Raw genomic sequence first — 13,738 nt, forward strand, 5'->3', positions numbered from 1 at the left:
GCAGATCCGGGAAGGGGTGAAGTTTGAGTGGTTCCTTCTGTTGATCAAAATGTCTTTGGACATGGAGGGCCAGGACACAATGTCTCTAGTCCTGCGTTTTGTTGCTTCTGTGCCGGGATTCTGTGCAGAATTGCAATGTACTCACACTGTAGGGATTGTGGTATGACCGCCTTGGGTCCCTTCATGATGACACCGTCTTCAATCGTCAGCTCATCTCCAAACGTGAAGTACTGGCGTACACTTTTTGGCAGGTTGGCTTCCCGCTTGGGCCATCCATGCTGGATGATTTTGCAAAGTGCTTGCAGGTCTTTGTCCTCTGCTGTGTGTTCTCTGAGCTCTTCGAGACGTGAGGAGATCTATTGGATAGTCATCACCTCAGAATAAGCCTCCTCATTGCTGTGCTGTTCCGTTGTTTTCATTGGAGCACGAGACAACGTGTCTGCCAGGTACATATGCTTTCCCTTCCTTCTCTGCAGTCGCAGCATCATGCGCTGTAGCCGTGTGTAGGGGTTTTGACAGAATAGTGACCAACGGTTGGTGGTCAGTCTCAATCTGGATGTGCTTGCCATAGATGTAGTCGTTGAACTTGGAACATGCAAACAGAACAGCGAGAAGTTCCTTTTCAATGTGCGCGTAGCGCATCTCGGTCGGTGTCAAGGAGCGGAAAGCATAGGCGATCGGGGCTCCATCCTGTAGACACGCCGCCCCAAGGCCATACTGGGAAGCATCGCAGGTTAGCGTTACTGGCTTTTTCACGTCGTAGTATCTCAGCGTTGGTGGGCTGGCAAGAGACCTCTTGAGCGTGTCGAAAGCATTCTGGTGTTGTTCATACCAGCACCAATCACAGTCCTTGTGCGTCAGCTGATGTAAGGGAGCAGAGACCTCACTGATGTTCGGGATGAAACGGGCCATGTAATTTATGACGCTGAGGAAGCGCTTCAACGCTGTGACATTGTTTGGTGCTGCCATTTCCGCAATTGCTCTTGTTTTGGACGGGTCAGGCTTGAGCCTGTCGCTTGTGAATGTGTGACCGACGTAGCCGATCTCCCTCTGCCTGAATTTGCACTTAAGCGGATTAAGTCTCAGGTTAACTTCCCGTGCTCGGTTGAGAATCTTCTTCAGGTTCTTATCATGTTCTTCTTCGCCATTTCCCCCGACAATGATGTCATCAACTATTACCACACACGGGTAGCCAGCAAAGATCTGCTCCATCGCGTGTTGAAACACTTCGCTGGCGGAGCTGATGCCAAATGGCATTCTCAGGAACCTGAACCTCCCAAATGGCGTACTGAATGTCCTCAGCTTGGAGGAGTCCTTGTGCAGGGGAATCTGCCAGAATGAGCTCTTAGCGTCTAGTGTAGAGAACACTGTGGAGTGGGGCATTTGCGCAGCTACGTACTCCACAGTGCGCATGGGGTAATGAGGGCGTTTGAGCACTTTTTTTATGTCTCGTGGGTCGATGCAGAGTCTTATGTCATCAGAGTTCTTCTTGTGGGTCGCCACCATTGCTGAGACCCATTCACTTGGTTCCGAAACTGGAGTTATGATGCCTAAGCTTATCATCCTGTCCAGTTCTGCCTTGACCTTCTCACGTATTGCGACTGGTAATCGATGTGCAGGCCTGACCACCGGTTGTGCCTCAGGGTCAAGTGTCATTTTGTAGGTGATAGGGAGCGTGCCCACATCATCTGTGAAGAGGTCAGCATAGTCCTTGAACACCTCATGTGAAAAACTAGGCTCTTCCTTCAAACGAAGTTGGTGTACTTCCTTACTTAAAGTGACTAGGCCCATGCGAACGCTGTCTCGCACGCCAAGCAGTGGCTGCACATCTCGCTCCACTGCCTGGAAGCGTAAGTCGTATGGCTGACATGCTGACAGGCAGGATAGATATACTGAGCCGGCCGAGGGGATTTCATCTCCTCCATATGCGACAAGCCTCGTCCTCCTTGAGGTGTCCAATCTCTCTTTGCGTCTCACTTGTGTCAAGGCGTCGCTTGACAGCACATTACACTTCGCCCCAATATCTACTTTGAGTTCCAAGGGCTTTCCATTGACATAGACATAGTGCAGAAAATATCCTCTTTTTCTTCCCCTGTGTCAACCACGTCAGTGGCTATGGAAAGTCCATCCACATAGTATGACTCGTCACTGCTGCTTGAGCCTTGGGCAGTATCAACCACATTGACTGATCTCCCTTGCCTGTACTTGTGGGAGCTCTGTGTTGATCTGCAACATCGTTTGAAATGGTTCCACTTGTTGCACAGCTGGCCAAATGCAGGGCACTTTCCCTTGTCTGGGTCGTGTTTATTTCCACAGTTGCGGCAGGTGACGTGAGCTTTCACCTTCAGTGTATGTCGTTTGTTTAAATGGCCGTTGCTGTGACTGCTTTGTCTTGAAACGTACGGTGTCTACATTCGTCCCGTTTTGTTTCGGTGCAGCAAGAGTCTTGGTGCGCTGTTCTGTTATTTTGTGAATTTGACAAATTTAAATTGCTTTTATTAGAGTTAGCTCGCTGTTGCGGAGTAAGATCTTCCTTACACTGTCATTGTGTATGCCTGTGACAAATCTGTCCTTAACCAGCTCGTCTTGTAGATTTCCAAATCTGCATGTCTTCACTTTATTCCTTAAATCACTCACATAGGCTTCCACAGTCTCACCTTGTCTTTGGTTCCTGGTGAAGAACATGTGTCTTTTCATAGTGACGTTGGTTTGCGGGTTGCAAAGCTCACGGAATTTTATTTTCAGGCACTCGGGGTCCTCTCTCGATTCGGCGGGAGTAGTTTCCACTCCGTCATCATCCACAACATCCACAAGCGGGAGCATATACAAAAGAACATTTGCGTTCTAAGGCTTCCGAGCCCGCCAGGTTCAGCAGGATAAAGGCTTGTGTACGTGGAGGCTTGTCTGAACATGCTGCCGCAACGAATATGTCGTATTCCTGTTCAAATATCCTCCAGTTTTCCGCAACGTTGCCGTCAAACCCCAGTGGGTCTGGTTTGCGGAATCCCTCTGCCATTCTGCTGCTAACGTTAGCACCCACTCAGTCACCGTAGCTGGAACACAACGTATTAACGCTCCTCCGTCTTTGGATGCGATACTTCTGACACCATGTTTTAAGATGTGTTCAATAATAGTTCTTTGTATCTTTCAGGATGTTTATTTAACATTCACAGGGTTCATCAACTTAACAGGCATCTGTTGGGGGGCCACAAACTATATTTCTCCGACCTCCGTACCAGCACGCATGCGCACATACCTTCTCGCTCGGTACGGTGGCTCACCTGTGACAATGCGTATGAGCATTGCATATCGTTCTACAGACACTACAGCGCATGTAACTAAGAAATAATCATATTACTTAATTAAAGTACAATGTACTAGGGCTAGGCTAATGCAATTTATATTAATGAGCTCATGTCGGAATGGCGGGACGTTTGGGTAAAAGTAAAGTACCCCCACTCCGACCATGGAAATTGTCGGAGAGGTTATGTAATGGTCATAAATATGTGTTGCTGTCAAATGTTTAGGTATGCTTAATGCAGTAAATAAGTCAAAAAATGCTTCAAAATGCAAAAACTGACTTTTCACTCTAATATTATCTGTTACCCATTGCTCTGCCCTTTTGAGTTATAATGGGATGCTGGTAAAATAGTTTTTCGTTTATTCCCATGTTTATCTAAAAAATGCATTATTGTTTATTTGCTACAACATTATTCTGAAGAGCTAAATTAGGTATATTAGGTATAATAAGGTAATAACACTCTAATATGCAAGACAGACCCACCAGGAGTAAAAACAAACAATAATTTTACTCTCATAATATTTAGTGAAAACTTCAACCAATAAAATTCTTCGGACCGAAGGACCTTATTGGCCGACAGACCTGTCTGTTTGCTGCATGGATATATAAGGTTTTCCGTCTGCTTCTTGTGGCGCATTCGGGCCCGCGTCATCAAGGCGCGTCCTCAACTAGAGGGTTTGTTTTGATTCCACGGCAGACAGTAGCGAGTAGCGACCGTAGCGACTGACGATGGCAGACCAAAGTGGTCCACGGCGTACTGAAACTGCACCATTCAGTCCGATTAGGGGACTCATCTCGGACTCAGACTCACAGAGTTACCCTCCTCTGGAGCCTCAGGAAGACCTCCAGACTGTTGGCCACCAACTGCACCATTCAGTCCGATTAGGGAACTCATCTCGGACTCGGACTCACAGAGTTACCCTCCTCTGGAGCCTCAGGAAGACCTCCAGACTGTTGGCCACCAACTGCACCATTCAGTCCGATTAGGGGACTCATCTCGGACTCAGACTCACAGAGTTACCCTCCTCTGGAGCCTCAGGAAGACCTCCAGACTGTTGGCCACCAACTGCACCATTCAGTCCGACAAGGGGACCCGATTCGGCCTCAGAAGCCAAGTGGTCCCGCTCCCCTGGATGATTCTCAGGACCTCCAGACCGTTGGCAACCAACCGCACCACTCAGTCCGATTAGGGGACCCATTTCGGACTCAGACGCGAAGTTGTCCCGCTACTCTGGAGCTCCAGGAAGACCTCCAGACCGTTGGCACCCAACCGCACCACTCAGTCAGATTACGGGACCCATTTCGGACTCAGACGCGACGTTGTCCCACTACTCTGGAGCTCCAGGAAGACCTCCAGACCGTTGGCACCCAACCGCACCACTCAGTCCAATTACGGGACCCATTTTGGACTCAGACGCGACGTTGTCCCGCTACTCTGGAGCTCCAGGAAGACCTCCAGACCGTTGGCAACCAACCGCCACACTCAGTCCGATTACGGGACCCATTTCGGACTCAGACGCGACGTTGTCCCGCTACTCTGGAGCTCCAGGAAGACCTCCAGACCGTTGGCACCCAACCGCACCACTCAGTCCGATTACGGGACCCATTTCGGACTCAGACGCGACGTTTTCCCGCTACTCTGGAGCTCCAGGAAGACATCCAGACCGTTGGCAACCAACCGCCACACTCAGTCCGATTACGGGACCCATTTCGGACTCAGACGCGACGTTGTCCCGCTACTCTGGAGCTCCAGGAAGACATCCAGACCGTTGGCAACCAACCGCCACACTCAGTCCGATTACGGGACCCATTTCGGACTCAGACGCGACGTTGTCCCGCTACTCTTGAGCTCCAGGAAGACCTCCAGACCGTTGGCAACCAATCGCCACACTCAGTCCGATTACGGGACCCATTTCAGACTCAGACGCGACGCTGTCCCGCTACTCTGGAGCTCCAGGAAGACCTCCAGACCGTTGGCAACCAACCGCCACACTCAGTCCGATTATGGGACCCATTTCGGACTCAGACGCGACGTTGTCCCGCTAATCTGGAGCTCGAGGAAGACCTCCAGACCGTTGGCAAACAACCGCACCATTCAGTCCGATTAGGGGACCCATTTCGGCCTCAGACGCTACCAGGGGCGGACTGGGACAAAAAATCGGCCCGGGCATTTTGAACCAGACTGGCCCACTAAATTCGATACACACCTTTTCAGTCTTTTTGGTCTCTCGAATATCTACACCAACCAGGCTTTTAGCTAGCAGGGCGTCTGCCCTATAGTCTACTAAAAAATAAGAATAAATGGGACGCAATACTTTTAGGCAGGACGGCCTAAAGACGCCCTATTTTTCTCCCGTTTTACCTGTTAACTTTGCTGAATGTGATCAAAATTCACCGTTTCAGTCGCTTCAGTGCTTAGCGAAGTCTAGAATCATACATATGCCCTGCCAATTAGAAAATAGCATTGCTGTATTCCCGCTACAACAACGTTACATCATGATTCCAACGAAACATTGATTCACGGGCTCGCAGAAGCTACAGAAGACAGCTGTCTCACCGCACGTCACTGAACCTACTACTTTATGAGTTCAACAAGAGTTTGTGTGTTAAGGTGGTGGTCTTAATTAATCTAAATTCAATACAATACAATATACATCATACACTTTAAAGTTGTGTAGAAAGTTGTTTCTTTTTGTTAAAGTTGTTACTTGAATTTTGTACCTTGTTACCTAGTTTCAGTTACACTCACTGTTATTATGTATTAAATTACTAAACATATAAATAAATCAGTGTAATTGTAATATTACCTAAAAACGATCAAGTGCTGTACAAAAAATCCTAGCTAAAAGCCTGACTCCAACTGTGCAACTATTTTCCACATACCTTAAGCCATGCAATGAGTTAAAAGCAATCAGTGAGAGTGGACGCATTATACACTTCCAAAAGGTGTTATTTATTAACAAAAAAAGTATACTCCACGTCCATCACAGTAATGGGTAGAGTTCATCCGACTGGGTGTGTACCTGCGTTTAATAGAAGAGAAAGACAAAAAATAGAAGACAAAGACAAAGAATAGAGAAGAGAATAAATGATGGATCAGATGTTACTCTACTGTATCAAGAGTAGTACCCACTAAATTATGAACTTACCCAGTCAAAAGGGACTTCGACATCTTCAGTAGCCTATGAAACATGAATGAGGGAGAGAGAATTATAATGAATAGACATAGCTGATTAATCTGATTGTCAGTTTTCCAGACAAAGCACTGCTGATTTAAAAAAAAAAAAGTGGTATTCTTCCATTTCTGTTCATTGTCACTAACCAGCTACATAACAACTGCCTAACAGATTTTTATTTTTTTTTCTTCAAAAAAGTAGCTCAGCCTTGGGTTAGCCTACTACTCATCCCACAAACATAGGGTTGGCATTTGGCGTTAGAAGCTATTCTCTAGCACAGGGGTTTTCAACTGGTTTTGTCCCAGCGACCACCATTAGATTATTTTTTCAATTTAACTTCAAAAGTACACGGAGGCTATGCTTAACTGCAAATGCTTGTCAACTTCACGCACAGGACTGTACATTCTGAATAATGCATTAACATTAGCACTTCACAGGCTACCATAGACTGGATATGTGCAAGGCTAAATTATGACAGTGTGAATCTCATTTATAATATTAAACTATTGAATGTGATTTACCGAAAAATACCCCTGGACCTTCTTCCCACAAGTCCGAAATATCTTTACTCCGACAAAATTATACCCACTGTTCCGAAATCCCATTGTTTCGAAAAGTGGCGCTGAATTCATTTTTTGTGGTGGAGGTGGTGTGGTTCCCGCCGCATCTTGCAGCACTTCGCACGCCAGTGCTACCACTGTTTTCACGTCTTCATAAATGAACATCATAACATCATCATACAGTACACCATGGCACATAAATGACACCACCCTATCCATGTGTTTTCCCTGCTCCCAACTTTTTCTCAGACAACTTGTTGCTTTACCTCTGTGCTTCTCAACATCAGCATATATTTACTATGGAAACACCATAACTTCACCACAGTAGCCTAGCATTTTCATTTGATGTAGCCTACCAGTGGACTGCTATGTTCACAATTTCGGAACAATGGGCTGTCGGACTAAAGACTTTCTTGTTGTCGGAGTATAGGGCTATCATAATTCGGTATCTGGACCGCGCACCAATAGGCTAACGGGCTAGCCCACCACTCAAACACACAACATTAGAGTGTAGGCTAACGGCTGGCTGTTTCAGAGTAGAGTAGGCTGAGGGCTAGCAACAGCTACAGTCTTGTATTTACAATGCAAACGAACATAGAACATAGGTCCTAAGTCAAACATATTTTAGAGACGTTTTAATTCATGATCAGTAAGCTTACCGTAGGTCGTTGTATCGTATCGCCACCAGCATCACTGTCATCCATGGGAGCTGATGATGGCCCTGCCGTGGCAAACATTTCTGATATTTTGCCACATTTGGCAGCGTTGGCTTGAAGAGCAAGCCTCTTCTTGTCTCGCAGTTCCTCTGCACCCCCTTTTCTCTTTCTCTCCATTTTGGTTTCTGTGCACCGACCAAGCTAAAGGTAGAAGGTGTTTGGTGATATGATTGGACGAGCCCCTAGTCAGTAAAGAAGACAGCCAATGGGCCGCAGACTAGCGTCAAGAATGTCAAGGCCATGGGCCACGCTGAGTTTGTTTACCGTCCTAATGCATTATGTAGGCAGGTCCAAATCGAAAGGGGTGTTGGGTCAGCCCAGGGGATGCGATTGGGCCAGCCCAGTGTCAATAGGGCCGCTGATGAACTACTTTCGTGGGCCAGCCGGTCAGACCATTATATGGGAAAAAATAATAATAATCTGGACTATCGGCCCATATTGCACCTCGGCCCACCGGGCAAACGCCCGGTATGCCCGACGGCCAGTCCGTCCATGGACGCTACGTTGTCCCGCTTCTCTGTTTGTAATGCTCATACACCTTTCTTATACTCAGTGGGACCACTGTCCTTCAACATGGAGCCTCAAAACGCATCACACGAAGCCCATAAAATTACAGTGAGCCACCTGCTAAATTTCTTGTTTACTAGACCCCTGGTAGATATTATGACCCCTGGGAGTCTAAACACAACCCATGGGAGTCTAAACACAACCCATGGGAGTCTAGAACTTTTGTAAAAAATAACGCTTAGTTTTGTACTCTAAAAAATAACGCTTAGGGGGTGGGGCATTGGAGGAAGGCGGGATGATTGGAATGTGCTGTAATTCTCAAATGCAACAAAGGTGAGAGTCCCTTTAATGCAGTAAATAAGTAAAAAAATGCTTAAAAATGCAAAAACTGACTTTTCACTCAATTGTTACCCATTGCTCTGCCCTTTTTATTTATAATGGGAACATGCCGAGAGGGTTATAGCCGTGCATGGAATGTTTGAAAAAGTAGTTGGGTTGAACACGGAGGAGTCGCTCTGCTTTAGCGTGCTTGTTAGCAGCATCACACGGGCAGGCACGTGGTAAGAAAGTGTCCGCCTTTTCCTGACTGCTGGCACTGTATTCCGTTTAAACGTCGTTAGAGAGTATTGTCAGTGTGTTTTTAGCTGAAACAATGCGCAATTGAAAAATGTGTAAAAGTTTAAAAATACTTCTGAGTGTCGCGCCGTGTCCTGCTACGTGGTCCACTACCTCCATCTAGTGGCTAGTTGACGTCAGTGGTCTTCCTCCTGACACACCAGTCTACAATCACCAATCACCATTCCCTACTTCAGCCGGGGATCTCCTATCAGCCGGCGCCAGTTCGTCGTTACGTCTACCTAGTTAGTATCGGTCCTACCAGCATTCTTGAATATCTATCTCTAGCCTGACCCCTTCGTAACCATCTCTCCTCCTCTCTAGTTCTCCCCCTGCCACCGAACCCCTGCCTGCCTGACTACCCGCCTGTCGTCGAGTCTTTGCCTGCCTGACTGCCTGCCTATTACCGGACCCCTGTCTGCCTGACTACCCCCCTGTCGTCGAGTCTTTGCCTGCCTGACTGCCTGCCTGTTACCGGATCCCTGCCTGCCTGACTACCCGCCTGTCGTCGAGCCCCTGACTGACTGCCTGCCTGTTAGGGACCCCTGCCTGTCTGACTACCCGCCTGCCTACCAATAAATCCCGTTCCCTTTACCCCGTCTCTGCCTTCCGGTTTTCAGCACTTGGGTCCCCATGTTCTGTTCCATAACAGAACGAACTGGCCAACATGGACCCAGCGGACACAGAGGCATTCCGCCAGGTGATCTCCCGTCAAGGGACTCTCCTGGGTCAGCATAACCAGATCCTGCAGGAGATCACTTCCAACCTCCGCGAGTTGACCACTTCAGTACGCTCCCACCGCCCCGTCTCTCCGGAACCATCATTCTCAGTTCCTGGTCAAGCGGCTTCTTCCCGGGAGCCATTCATTCCAGCTCCAGAATGCTGCGAAGGAGACCTGGGATCCTGTCGGTCCTTCCTACTTCAGTGCTCCTTGGTTTTCGAACTACAGCCCCAGACCTACCCCACCGATAAGTCACGGATTGCCTACCTGATCGGCTCCTTGTGAGGTGAGGCGCTCGCCTGGGCGGCGGTCGTGTGGGAACGTGGTTCCGCCGTGAGTTTTGACTATTCCGCCTTCACCGAAGAAATGCGGAAGGTTTTCGATCACCTGGTCCGGGGAAAGGGGGCCTCTCAACGTCTTCTGCGTCTTTGCCAGGGATCCCGCAGCGTCGCCTCCTTCGCGGTTGAGTTCCGCAACCTCGTGGCTGAGAGCGGCTGGAACGAGGAAGCCCTGGAAGCCTATGCTAAGTGCGCTCTTCGATGACATCAAGGACCAGCTGACTTCTCGGGAGGAATCCGCAGATCTGGATGAGTTGATCGCTCTCTCCATTCGATTAAAACAATCGTTTGCGAGAACGCTGCAGAGAGAGAGGTTTACGCCCATTCTCCACGCACTCGTTCAAGCCATCTGCAACACCTCGGCCCTCTCCTTCGTCTTTCGCTCCACCCCGCCGCGAGCGAGGTGGAGCGCATGCAAATCGGACGCACGCATCTCTCGAGCCCATGCAAATCGGACGCACGCATCTCTCCCCGAGGAGAGGGAAAGCCGTATGCGCTCCGGTTCCTGCCTTTACTGTGGTCTTTCGGGCCATCTTCGGTAGGGATGCACCGATCCGATATTTGTATCGGTATCGGTACCGATATTGAAGACATTTCTAGATCGGGTATCGGTGACAAATGGGCCGATCCATATTTTAAAAAAAATGTATATATATATATATTTTTACTATTATGTACATACTTGAATCCTATTCCTACTACCTTGCTGCTTTGATAATTGAATTTCCCACGAAAATGTTCTCACGGGATTAATAAAAGTGTATCTATCTATCTATTGGCTGATCTATTCAGTTTCTATGCTGTGCGCTGTGAGTGACGTCATAAACAAGCAACACGTCGTGCGGAGCCTACAGTGATTGCAAAATGGAGCGAGCAAAAGGATCTGCTATCTGGAGCTATTTCACTTTACCTAAGCCAGCAAGCTCCACGGCTACATGCAACATATGCAAAGTAAATGTCCCGAGGGGTGGTACTAAACCTTCTAGCTTTAATACCACAAACCTTATAAAGCACCTCCAAAAATTAATAAGTAATTCAGTTAATTTACATCTGTTTATTTATTTATTTATTTTTAAATAGGAAATGTTTAAGTCAAGTCTCATGATCCCAGTCTTTTCCCCTCAATGAAACTTACAGTTTGTAGCCATAATTTCGCGCTGTTTTTCTATATCGGTATCGGATCGGTATCGGCCGATACTAAACCTCAGATATCGGCATCGGTATCGGAGGTGAAAAAAGCGGATCGGTGCATCCCTAATCTTCGGTGAGGCTGCCCCTCTCTTTCGGGAGAAGAACAGGCTTGCCAGTAACCCGAGGAATCCTGGCAAGCCTCTCCCGTAACCCATCGGTCTCCATCCCCTCCTGGAAGCTGTCCTCCTGTGGCAGGATCAAGCCCTCCCGATCTCTATCCTCCTGGACTCCGGAGCTGATGAGAGTTTTCTTGATCAGGAGTTGGTTCTTCGATTGAAGATCGACACTGTTCCGCTTGACCTCCCAATCGAGACCCTGGCGCTAGACGGGAGGACACTCACACGGGTGGAGCACTGTACCGTTCCGGTAAACCTACTCGTTTCAGGGAATCACCACGAGTCCATCTCTCTTCTGGTCATTACCAGCCCCTTCTCCCCTGTCTTTTGGATTACCCCTGGCTTAAGACACACAACCCCCAGATCGATTGGGGAACAGGTTGTGTAATGTCCTGGAGTACACACTGCCTGTCCCAGTGTTTGCGGTCCGCCCAGTCACCTCGGGCGCCAGAGCTCGAGTCTGCCGCCGCACCTCCTAACCTATTCCCCGTTCCGGAGGAAAACCACGACCTTGGGGAGGTGTTCAGTAAATCCCACGCCTTGTCCTTGCCCCCCCACCGTCCTTATGACTGCGCTATCGACCTCCTTTCAGGGGCTCCTCTCCCTGGGAGTCGCTTGTTCAATCTTTCTCGGCCCGAGCGTGAGTCTATTTAGGAGTACATCGGGGAGTCCCTCACCGCTGGGATCATCCGCCCATCCTCTTCACTGGTAGGAGCGGGGTTCTTCTTTGTTGGGAAGAAGGATGGATTGCTTCGTCCCTGCATCGACTACCGTGGATGGAACAATATCACTGTGAAGAACAAGTATCCCTTGCCCCTTATTAGTTCCGCCTTCGTTCCCCTCCACTGAGCCGTGGTCTTCACCAAGCTTGATCTCCGCAACGCATACCACTTGGTCCGCATCCGGGAGGTAGACGAGTGAAAGACCGCGTTCAACACACCTTTGGGCCACTTCGAGTACCTGGTTATGCCCTTCGGACTCACCAAATAATGAGGAGGACCGAAAATTCTAAATGTCTCCGGTCAGATTGGAAATAAGGCCCCGTCCACACGGAGCCGAAACGATCCGGTTTCGTTTTATGCTTAATGTTCAAGGCACTTGTTCTCCACAGAAAAAAGTGGAGCGCATCAACCCTGCGCTCATACAGCATGCGAGCTGTATACAAACATTCAGTCACGAGGAGATTCAACCATTGAGCAGAACAAAATTGAGCAGGTCCTATGTTCCCGCTGTCTTCCAGTCCCTGGTCAACGATGTCTTCTGGGACATGTTGAACCGCTCCGTGTTTGTTTACATCGATGACATCCTTATCTTCTCGAGATCCGTGGAGGAGCACCGGGTTCATGTCCGGCAGGTTCTACAGCGATTATTGGAGAATCAACTTTATGTCAAGGGGGAGAAGTGCGACTTCCACGTGCCATCCGTCTCCTTCCTGGGCTACATAATCGGTCAGGGCCAGATAAGGATGGATCCCTCCAAGGTCTCTGCGGTGGCCGAGTAGCCCTCCCCCTCAACCCGCAAGAGACTGCAGCAGTTCTTGGGATTCGCAAATTGTTATCGACGGTTCATACAAGGCTACAGTCAAGTCGTGGCACCTCTCACAGCCCTGACCTCTACCAAGAGCTCTTTCTCGTGGACTCCGGAGCAGAGTTCCCGTTGTCCGGTAATTACCGGTCTTTGACCGGAAAATAATGAGGAGGACCGAAAATTCTAAATGTCTCCGGTCAGATTGGAAATAAGGCCCCGTCCACACGGAGCCGAAACGATCCGGTTTCGTTTTATGCTTAATGTTCAAGGCGCTTGTTCTCCACAGAAAAAAGTGGAGCGCATCAACCCTGCGCTCATACAGCATGCAAGCTGTATACAAACATTCAGTCACGAGGAGATTCAACCATTGAGCAGAACAAAATTGAGCAGGTCCTATGTTCCCGGTTTTCCCCAAAAAGGGTCCTATGTTCCCCTGTAGCCATACATACCGGGGAGCATAGGACCCTTTTTGGGAAAAGCGGGGAACAAAGGACCCTTTTCCCAGAAAAGGGTCCTATGTTCCCCGCATTCTATCAATCTTTAAAAATATTTAAACTTTGACGCGGCATTCGCGTAATGACGGCCAATCGGCGTTCAACAGAGTGACATGTCTAACGTAACAGCCAATCAGCATTCAACCGGCCAACTCAGTGCAGTTCAGTCCGGGGTGAACTGCAGCATGGAGGAGAAAGTGATTGTTGCCGTTTGCGACTCCCGGAGCTCTTTATATAATAGTATATAATATAATTGTATAATAATATCACGGCCAAAAGCTCTGTGCACCTCCGGATGGCCGTAACGCGGGGAGTTCTCGTAGGGATTGGGCTTCTCAGGGTTTGTTTACCAGCGTATGAATATACTGCGTCAGGTTCTCCGACGTCTCTCCCTCTTCCACAAAAGGTAAAGACATGCAATGGTAGTTATCTCGGCCGGAATTTGGCAGTAATGGTGGAAAAAGTAGCAGACCGGG

At 48.5% G+C, this 13,738-nt stretch overlaps 1 long non-coding RNA gene across 1 annotated transcript; it reads right to left on the reverse strand.

Moving 5' to 3' along the window:
- Positions 1-6,016: 6,016 nt before the first annotated feature.
- LOC130380693 (uncharacterized) lies at positions 6,017-7,839 on the reverse strand. The gene is made up of 3 exons (XR_008895320.1): positions 7,697-7,839; positions 6,451-6,483; positions 6,017-6,324 (listed from the first exon to the last, which is right to left on the reverse strand). It is a non-coding gene; the product is annotated as an uncharacterized LOC130380693 (long non-coding RNA).
- Positions 7,840-13,738: the final 5,899 nt, after the last annotated feature.

Source organism: Gadus chalcogrammus, chromosome 4 (genome assembly GCF_026213295.1).
Source record: "Gadus chalcogrammus isolate NIFS_2021 chromosome 4, NIFS_Gcha_1.0, whole genome shotgun sequence".
Classification (NCBI taxonomy): domain Eukaryota; kingdom Metazoa; phylum Chordata; class Actinopteri; order Gadiformes; family Gadidae; genus Gadus; species Gadus chalcogrammus.